Source organism: Lepisma saccharinum, chromosome 13, assembly GCF_977018435.1.
Source record: "Lepisma saccharinum chromosome 13, izLepSacc3.1, whole genome shotgun sequence".
NCBI classification, from domain to species: domain Eukaryota; kingdom Metazoa; phylum Arthropoda; class Insecta; order Zygentoma; family Lepismatidae; genus Lepisma; species Lepisma saccharinum.
Genome location: NC_139241.1, coordinates 34,176,380 through 34,185,596, shown reverse-complemented (window position 1 = coordinate 34,185,596; position 9,217 = coordinate 34,176,380).

Sequence of the window (9,217 nt, the reverse complement as noted above, 5' to 3'; positions counted from 1 at the left end):
ATGTTAACTTATCCACAAAATTTCCTTCCGACAAATTGTGCCATAATGGAAAAAACTGCTGCCATATCAATTTTCAGTTTTATCTACATAGGTACGGAACTTGTTATTTGTTGCAGAAAAGAAACATAGATTTTGCCTCAAACGTTTTTGTCGGAACTCTATTTTTTTCCACATCATTAAGAATATGAAATGAAATCAATAATTACATAATATTTTTTTATGAAATGGAAATGATAAATGCGGTCGGAGCGTGGTGCTGAACACATCACCTCCAAAATGACTGCGATCAGGAATGTGTTGGACCCTACCCCAACATTTCCTAAATGTGCCTTAATGGCACGCTGCTATGAATTTTACTTTGCTAATGGTTTCGCCTACAGAAGTATGCACTGATAATCTTTTATATTTGAAGACCACAGGGAAAGAACGTGGTTTGTCCACTTTTTGCTAAATTGAGGTAAAGGCATAGGCGTGCGCACGGGGAGGCAAGGGGGTCAATTGCCCCACCCCCTTAATCATGGACGACGGGAGATTTTTTCAACTGAGGGACAAGCAAGGTATTTCTCCATGGGCTATATTGTCCCTCAAAAACACCACTTCAATTTGAAATTATCGCATTAATGTAAATTGCTATGACTGAATTATACGTGTGAAATATATACTTTTAGGTTGGCATTTGATTTCTAAGGTGGCTATCCTTGCTTCCCCTTCCAGAAAGTCCATGCCCCTATATTATTATACTTTCACCTAGAAATTTGGTGTACAGGAATCTTATCGCCGTTGGGGAAAGGCATTGCCTCTCCCCAACCTTGGATGGAAATCAATTCTAAGCGAGCATGGGGGCAAACATTGAGGTAAAAGAAAGCAAGACTAGTAGAATCTAGAGTAGCAGAACAAACGAATACTCAAGATGGAATTAGTTTTCACCTCTTACTTGCATTACTTCTTCCAGACGGCCAAGAACACCTGAAGGGGGTGGGCCGCAAGGGGAATTGCCCCCTCGATATCAAAATTTCACAAATAAAAACGCATTTCGTAAAATTTTCCAGCTCGCTTCTCTTGCACTTTCTGCTTTTCTTACAGTCTTGTCAAGTTCAGAGTCGTAGCTAGGGAGCGGCGGGAGTTGGCCCTGGGTGCCGAACGATATAAATGAAAAAAATGTAAAAGAGAATGCCATGGCATCTCATGAAATTTTTGGTGGTATATTAAATCAATAATGTTTTCAGTTTGCAAAAATTTAGATCAAAAAATGTTCTTGCTCGCTTTGTTCGCGATTTGGTTGTTTTCTATAATGCATTGTGAATTACCAGAGAGACAAGTTATAACTAGTAAGTTCTTCAGACTCTTTCTGCTAAACATTTTCGTCTTAAATGCACAATTGTCTGAGGAAAAGAAGCGTGGCACATTTCAGAGGCAAATTATTATTCGTTATGGTGCCTCTATGTTGCTGCATTATATATAGAATACACACACCACACACACACACACACACACACACACAAACACATCAATGCAATGAAACTAAAACAGTGAGATAAAATGAGGATTTTCGTTCCCGACTGAACTTTCAAGGCTTTGCCCCCTCCCCCATAATCAGAGAGTCTGCGCACGCCTGTGGGTAAAGGTGCTATTAGATAGCTCTCTGAAGGGTCTTTATAACTAGAAATTGCACAAGAATAGAACGTGCTTTTTCCTCCCGTCGGAAACAGGTTTTGGTTGGGTATACAGAGAAGAACATGCTCATAACAATGGAATAAAGTGCTCTCCTGGAAAATCAAGAAAATGGACAAAGCACGATCATTCACTCCAACATGGCTGACATTTTTTTTCAATATGGTGGATAATATTGTACAAGATTTATTTCAATGCACCTAACTCATTCACCAGTTCGTGCACATTTCTCTTACAGACGATACACGTCAACGGCGATTTTGATTTCTCTCTAATTAGCTGCAGCCGGGCCCCCACTACAGCTTTATAAAAGTGACTAGACTATGGCCGTATTTTACCACCTGAAGAAAGGAAAATGCTAATTGACATTCTTGAAGTTCGCCTTTGAAGCAGTTTGCAGAAGAACTCTCCACGAGAAACTGGCTTAAATTTCCTTCTAATTAATATTTCAAAACATGTTCAACAAATATTTACAAAGTAAGATATATCTTAAAAATAGTTACTTAATTTGTTTAATTTTAAGGATTTGTGGTTTGTTGTGTGTTTAAGTAATGTTCAGCAATACTTGTTGATTTCACTGTCATCTAGTGATAAGAAAATAATAAACGCTGTAGAATCTGGTAATTCTTTTAATGTTACGGGGTTTCAATTCTAACATTTAAAACTTAATACTTACATTGTGTAATAATCTGTATGCAATTACTAAATCTGTCCTTAGATTAATTTCATTTATTGTCAATAAATAAGATAACACTATAATTATGTATTAATAATAGACACAAGAGATTTTACAGTAATTTTCTGTAATTTCTACTATGGTGGAATACAAGTATTCAAAGGACCAGTACTGTCATGTATTGAAAAGCAAGAAAGAACAGCATTTCCGATCTTTCTTTAAACTTTAGCAGTGATGTTTCCTATACTCTGTCCCGGGAATCTGAGGAGTAAGGTCGCACATGACGGTACAGAAGGGGAGGAAGCAAGTGGGCGGGCGAAGCAGTACGCACTGCTGCTAACACTTGGTAGTTGCAGTTGCATTTTCTTATTCATGCAGCCACTTCCCCTCTCATGCATTCATTGGTTGAGCCCTTTCGAGACATAATTTGCCATAAATAAACATCCTCCGTGTCCCCCATCGGAGGCAAAACCACAACCAAGAATCTTGGGGTGTAATACGCACCGACAAAGAAAGGTTGGTTCAGAGTTGCCGACCACCCAGTCTCCCCCCACTTAAACAGAGCAGATTAGGGAGGAGGGAGCCGGGCGTTCTTCCTTGGTTCGTTTGACTGTTTTTTATTTTTCTATTTTTCAAGGGTAGCAAAATTTCAGTCCAGTCCCTTCCATCAATACCAGTGCCAGCAACATCTCTATGAACAAAGGACGTTTGATCAAATTTCGATGTTTTCGGCTTTCATTACGTCTATTAATTATAGTCATTATTATTACTATACATATTCAAACTTACATGCAAAAAATATAAACCAATATCAAGTACAACGAAAGATTGGTTTCATAAAGTTCACTTTATGCCCAAAAAGGCTAATCGGTCTTTTATTGAGTTGGTGTTTTAAGTCCACTTTATGCACAGTAAGGCTAGTCTGGACTGGACCTACAGTTTAAAGTGGGATTCGAACCACATTGTGCCTCCACTGGGTAAGAAATTTTGCACCCTTTGATTTCAGAGCGACGACGTCCTGGGGGAGGCCCAGTTCAATGAGAGAGATTCCAAAATAGAAAACTTTGGTTTTGTGAAGATGGGGATGAGTTATCATGTGATGAAATTGATGGACACTCACAAACATCCATGCCCAGGCCAGGATTCGATCCCGGACTCCTCGTGTCGTAGCGAGATATGCTAACCACTTTTTTTTTTTTTAAAAAAAAAAAAAGGAAATACCCCCTACACGGAGGTATCCCCCACCATTCACTCTTTTTCTCACTTTTACACTTTTCAATTCTTACATTTTTCTTTGTTTCTTATCAACTGGACGAACACAAATACCCATGCCTTACCCGGGACTTTTTTTTTACCATTTTTCTTTCATACAGTAATTTTACAGGTTTTGTATAACAATAGTTCTTTTAACATTCCATCAGCACCTTTAAAAAATGTGCAAATAATATTGTTCTTTTATCTTGAGACACTTTATGATATTCCTGTTTAACATATATTAAAAATTGATCATGAAAATCTATACCTTTATACATGCAGACAAACAATATATAATGTCCAACCAACCATTGTACACTACGCAATTTAGTACATGGAAAATACGAAAACGTAGGTAACATTATGTTATGCACAGTAAACGCATTGGGATGGGTGCGACAAATTTTTCCTAATAACACACATAGATATTTCCATGTTTCACGTGTCCGTATGCATTCACTTAGCCAGTGTGAAATCGAACCATTTTTTTTACACCTACCACATAGTGAGTCTTGTAACAGTTTTAATTTATGTAATTTCTCTTTCGTCACCACTATATCCTGTACCACACAGTACCACGCAGATTTTACCAAGGGCGATAAATGTGGTGCGTGAACATTGTTCCATATTTTGTGCCAGGAATGGGTTGGTTGATTAATCATTATCTTGCAGCTAGGCAATGTTGCCAAACAACGTGACTGGTATAATTGAGATACTTTTGGTATTTGAAGAGGTTTCGCTGAAAGTAGTATATAACAAATTTCTAGCACTGATTCTTGTAAATATTTATACTGCGGTGGCACCGTTGCTATATCAATCGGAGACTGCAATGGTATGGTGTCCAAAATCTGCTTAAGTATCACACCCGTTAAACTGTCTGGGAAGTTTACTGACATTGACATATCTGCTTGTACTCGGAGAGCTTGGCTTTTTAAATCCACGTAAATCAAGCCAAGTCCCCCGCACCGTACAAGCAGACATACATTCTCGTGACTCACCCGCAACATTTGGTGTGCCCAAACAAACCAGTTTATCGCACTCCTTATCTGTACAAAATCCAATTTCCTCATCGGAAGCACTCGTGCCACAAACCAGAGCTTTGAACTCGCATAAATATTTACAAAGGCTACCCTGGCAACCAAGCTAAGTGCACGAAGTTTGTTTTGTTTGAGCACACTTTTCAGGCCAGCAATACATATTGAATAATTTTGAGCAATCATTTATTGTAAAGAGTGGGTAAAAATTATTCCAAGTATTTTCAGTGCATTTACTTTTTGAATTTTCTCATTTTGATAAGAGTGGTTTGTAGCATCTAAGTTCATCCAATTAGTTTTATTATAGTTAATCTTTAGTCCAGCCACCGAGCTGTACTTTTCTATCACATTTTCAAGTATTTCCATATCTGTCGGCAAATTCACAAACACCGTGACATCATCAGCATAACCTAATAATTGTATCGTTGTTGAGTGAATATTTAAACCCTGCAATTGCATTTCAAGTACCTTTAAAAATGGCATTAACGCTACACAAAAACTTATCATCGACATGGGATCACCTTGTCTGACACCCCTTTGTATAGGAAATGTCTTAGTTAGGAACCCATTGATTTTTACACACGATTTGGCATCAGTATATAAACTCTTAATCGCATTTACAAATTTTGGACTACAACCCATCCTTAAAAATACAGCATATAAAAATTCGTGCTGTACAGTATCAAAAGCATTTTGAAAATCCAATGCCACTATACCATGGTGACCTTTTATGGTCGTATGTCTATAACTAGTTATAACATCACGAATTGTCTGTAAAACAGTAAATATCGATCTATTATTACCATAACAGTATTGATGGACACCGATCATTCTTTCCATATAAGGCAAAAGACGACTAAGTAAACATCTAGCAAAAATTTTATAATCCGTGCACAACAAAGATATAGGTCTATAGTGTTTTACTACCGTAGGGTTAGGAACTTTGGGAACCAGGACGATTACACCTGTATTGCTCGTCCTTCCCAAGCAGTGTTGATTAAATACTGCATTTATCCAGTCTGTCACAATATTACCTACAAGTGACCAAAATCTTTTATAAAATTCTATTGGAATACCATCTATTCCTGGCGATGAGTTATTCTTCATTCCTAGAATCGCTTCGTACACCTCAGCAGCTGTGAAGGACTTTCCAATCCGCAAGTTGTCATTAAGAGAAAAAAATTCCGGAACTTGTTGTAAAAATATTTGTTCCTGAGCTGGATCATAACTTGTTCCTTGAAATCTAGAGTGATAAGCGCGGTAAAAGATTTCCTTTATGTCAGTCACATTACTATACTCCGAATTATCTTCGTCTATAATCTTATGAATCGTTTGTCGTTTTCCACGATTACGTTCTTGTAGACCATGACTAATATTTGCCACTTCAAGAGGGTCAAAAGGTAAAAGTTTACTACGGATTTTGCACCCACTTCTTTTTTGCGCGTGTAATTGCAACAATATTGCCTGTACTTGTTTAATGTTCTGTTGCACTTTTCCCCCTTTTACCCCTTCATCAGTTAGCTCTCTCAACACTTTATAATAAAAATTGTATTTATTATTCCAATCCTGGTTCCGTTCCCAACTATATTGTCTACAAAATCGTTTGATAGCTGGCTTTAGATATTCATCCCACCACTTAATTATATTTATTTGTTTCGCTCTTAATCGTTCCCAATATTTCCATTTCTCTTGGAATTTGTCAGCAAAAAGTGGATCATCAAATAACGATATATTCATTTTCCAATATCCATACCCATATTGTATATTTGGCAGTTGCATTTTTACCGCCATTATAATTGCACTATGATCTGAGAAGCAAGTTGGCACCATATTAAAATTAGTGATATTATGGATAATTGATGGTGAAACATAAAATCTATCTAACCGTGAAGCACCCCCATCCTTTACATATGTGAAGCCTGCGCTAGTTGGGTGCAAAGTGTCCCATGCATCTTTCCATTGAAACCCAGTTACCAACTGTTGCAGCGCATTGGATGTATTAAATCCAGGGCGCTGGTCTTTTGGCAACAACACACAAAATCGCCTCCACAAATAATATGTTGCTTATTACCTTGAAGTTCCGTCGCTACTTCATTTGCAAAAAATTCATTACGTTGCTGCCTTTGATTACTACCAGCAGGCGCAAACAGATTACATATCCACAGGTTTTCCACTTGTACAGTTGTAATTCTACCACTCGGATGGTATTCTACATTTAATACCGGTATATTGTCTCTAACTAGTACAGCTGTTCCTTGCGCTGAATATGTGGAATTTGTATAGACAATATAACTAGCGGGTAACTCATAATTAGTTATTGCTACTTCTTGAATGAGAGCAATATCTATAGCGGACTGAATTAGAAAGTCCCCCAATGCACTTTGTTTTTTTTTTTTTGTAGTTTGTTTATGTTTATACTAGCAAGTCTAATGGTGGTAAGCATCACTATGTATATGTAAACACTTGATTTTACAATACTGTTAAATATATACATCCCATAGCTGAAAACAGTACCACATCAAGGAAATGGAACCGAGTGGTACCAATCGTTGATCTTCTTTACAAAAAAAAAAAGAGGAAACGTATATATCAAGAAAAAAAAAAACTCTATTACTCTATCATACCTATCAGTCCCCTATCAAAAGCCACCACAATCATTACACTCTTACAAATATTACTTAACCTCCTCAACATTTTTCCAACTAACCTGTTTATAATCGTGATTAGTGTTGTCAGTATCTACTCCACTCTCTCGAGGAAATATTATAGAATGTACACCTGCAGTATTTTTCATCTTTTTTCTATGACGCACACGACAAATAACGTTGGACACTACACTAGGGGTGGTCCCTCCTTCCTTTCTTCTGTTAGTGCAGATACCCATGGATATTGACTCAGGGCTCCCCAGGTACCTGCGGATGTTGAGACAGAGCTCGCCCGGGTTTTTTCTTCTTGCTTATTGGAGGCACGAATCGTGGTCTGGATCGCTTGTGTCTTGAAGAGCGTCTTTTTTTTTCTTTTATCCGTGTTAATTGTCGGAAATTCATCCTCTGTTTTCGATTCATCCCCGGATCCATCTTCTGTGCCTATTTCTACTTTCTGGACTTCTATCTTCTTGTCTACTTCCTTTCCGAGTTGTGAGGGAATTCCTGAGGTGTGTTGTCTCTTGGCAGGTGTGTCTAGTGTTGTTAAGGGGTTGGAGTTGGAGCTGGAAGGTTGGCTACTCTCTTCTTTTTCACCTTGTTGTTCGTTGTGTATTTTGTCTTTGTCGGTGCTCTTCTTTTGGCTTGGGTCGTTTGGTGTTAACTGTATTTGAGGCTCTGGTTCCGTGGCGGGTGTGTCTGTTGTTTCATTCGTGAAATGGGGGTTGGATCTATGGCAATTGACCTCTTCACTTGATGTTGTATTCGAGTTTTGGGGTCTTGTCAGTACTGGAAGTACTGTCGGTTGGGATACCATAGGGGTCGTTCCAGTGGTCAAATTAACAGGGACTCGTCCAGTTCTATTAACGCGGGGTCGTCGCGAGGGGCATTCTGAGAAGTTATGTCCCTCCAAATCACACCCACTACACGTACGTACTTGACCAGAATAAGTTACCCAGTACCTGTCTCCTTGTATGGTAATGTACGAAGGGATTGCTTTCCGCAGGGCCATTTTAAACACAATGCGCCCCGTTCGTGTTCTATAAATATGTTCTTCTGAATACCTCTCTTCCTTTACGTTCAGCACTTCACCGTATTCACTAATTACATTACGAATCGCATCGTGGCTTAATTCGTCTGGCACTACATGCACACTTACAAAAACACATTCCACACCTATTTTATGCCGTCCGTCTGCATCATAATAGGTCACTTCAGCTCCATAATCATTTAATAATCGCTCACCCACAACTTTCCTTACAAATTTCACAAATACACAGTTTCGATAGTAATCAATTTCAAAGCTTTGAACTTGGTTCGATGTCACACCGTACGTGTTATGAAACCACTTATGTAAATCCAGCGAAGTAGGTCTAGATTTTACACTACGAAAAATAAATGTCAACGTATTTTGTCTCTGTACCGGCATGTTTGTCTTCCTTCTAGTCTTTCTCAATTAGCATGTACGTAGTCCAAAACAGAGCTTGCTCAATTCAACTCAAGAGTATTTTGCCTTACCTGCCACACGGAAAACAGCGAACGCGAAAACACGATCTGCACGCGGCCGCGTGTGCAGCTAGACTAGGGACTCGAACCCAGAACCCCTGGCGTTGTAGCGCGCTCTGCTAACCACTTCGCCACGGGGGTCTGCTGATTTGTCATTGGGTTAACACTTGTAACTGTGAAGAGTAGGTGCAGAGTACAGAATATAATCGCCTTGTAAATTAGGTAATTAATTCGATATGCACCACACGTTGGTTCATATATTATATTGATTGATTTGGTGTTTTAAGTTCACTTTATGCACAGTAAGGCTAATCGGGACTGGACCTACAGTTTAAAGTGAGACGCTTATCCGGAAATCACCTGGCTGATTGACCGAGAAACCTCTTCACTATTCGCTGTCAAGAAAGCTTCAACAATTATTTCAATAAAGGTTA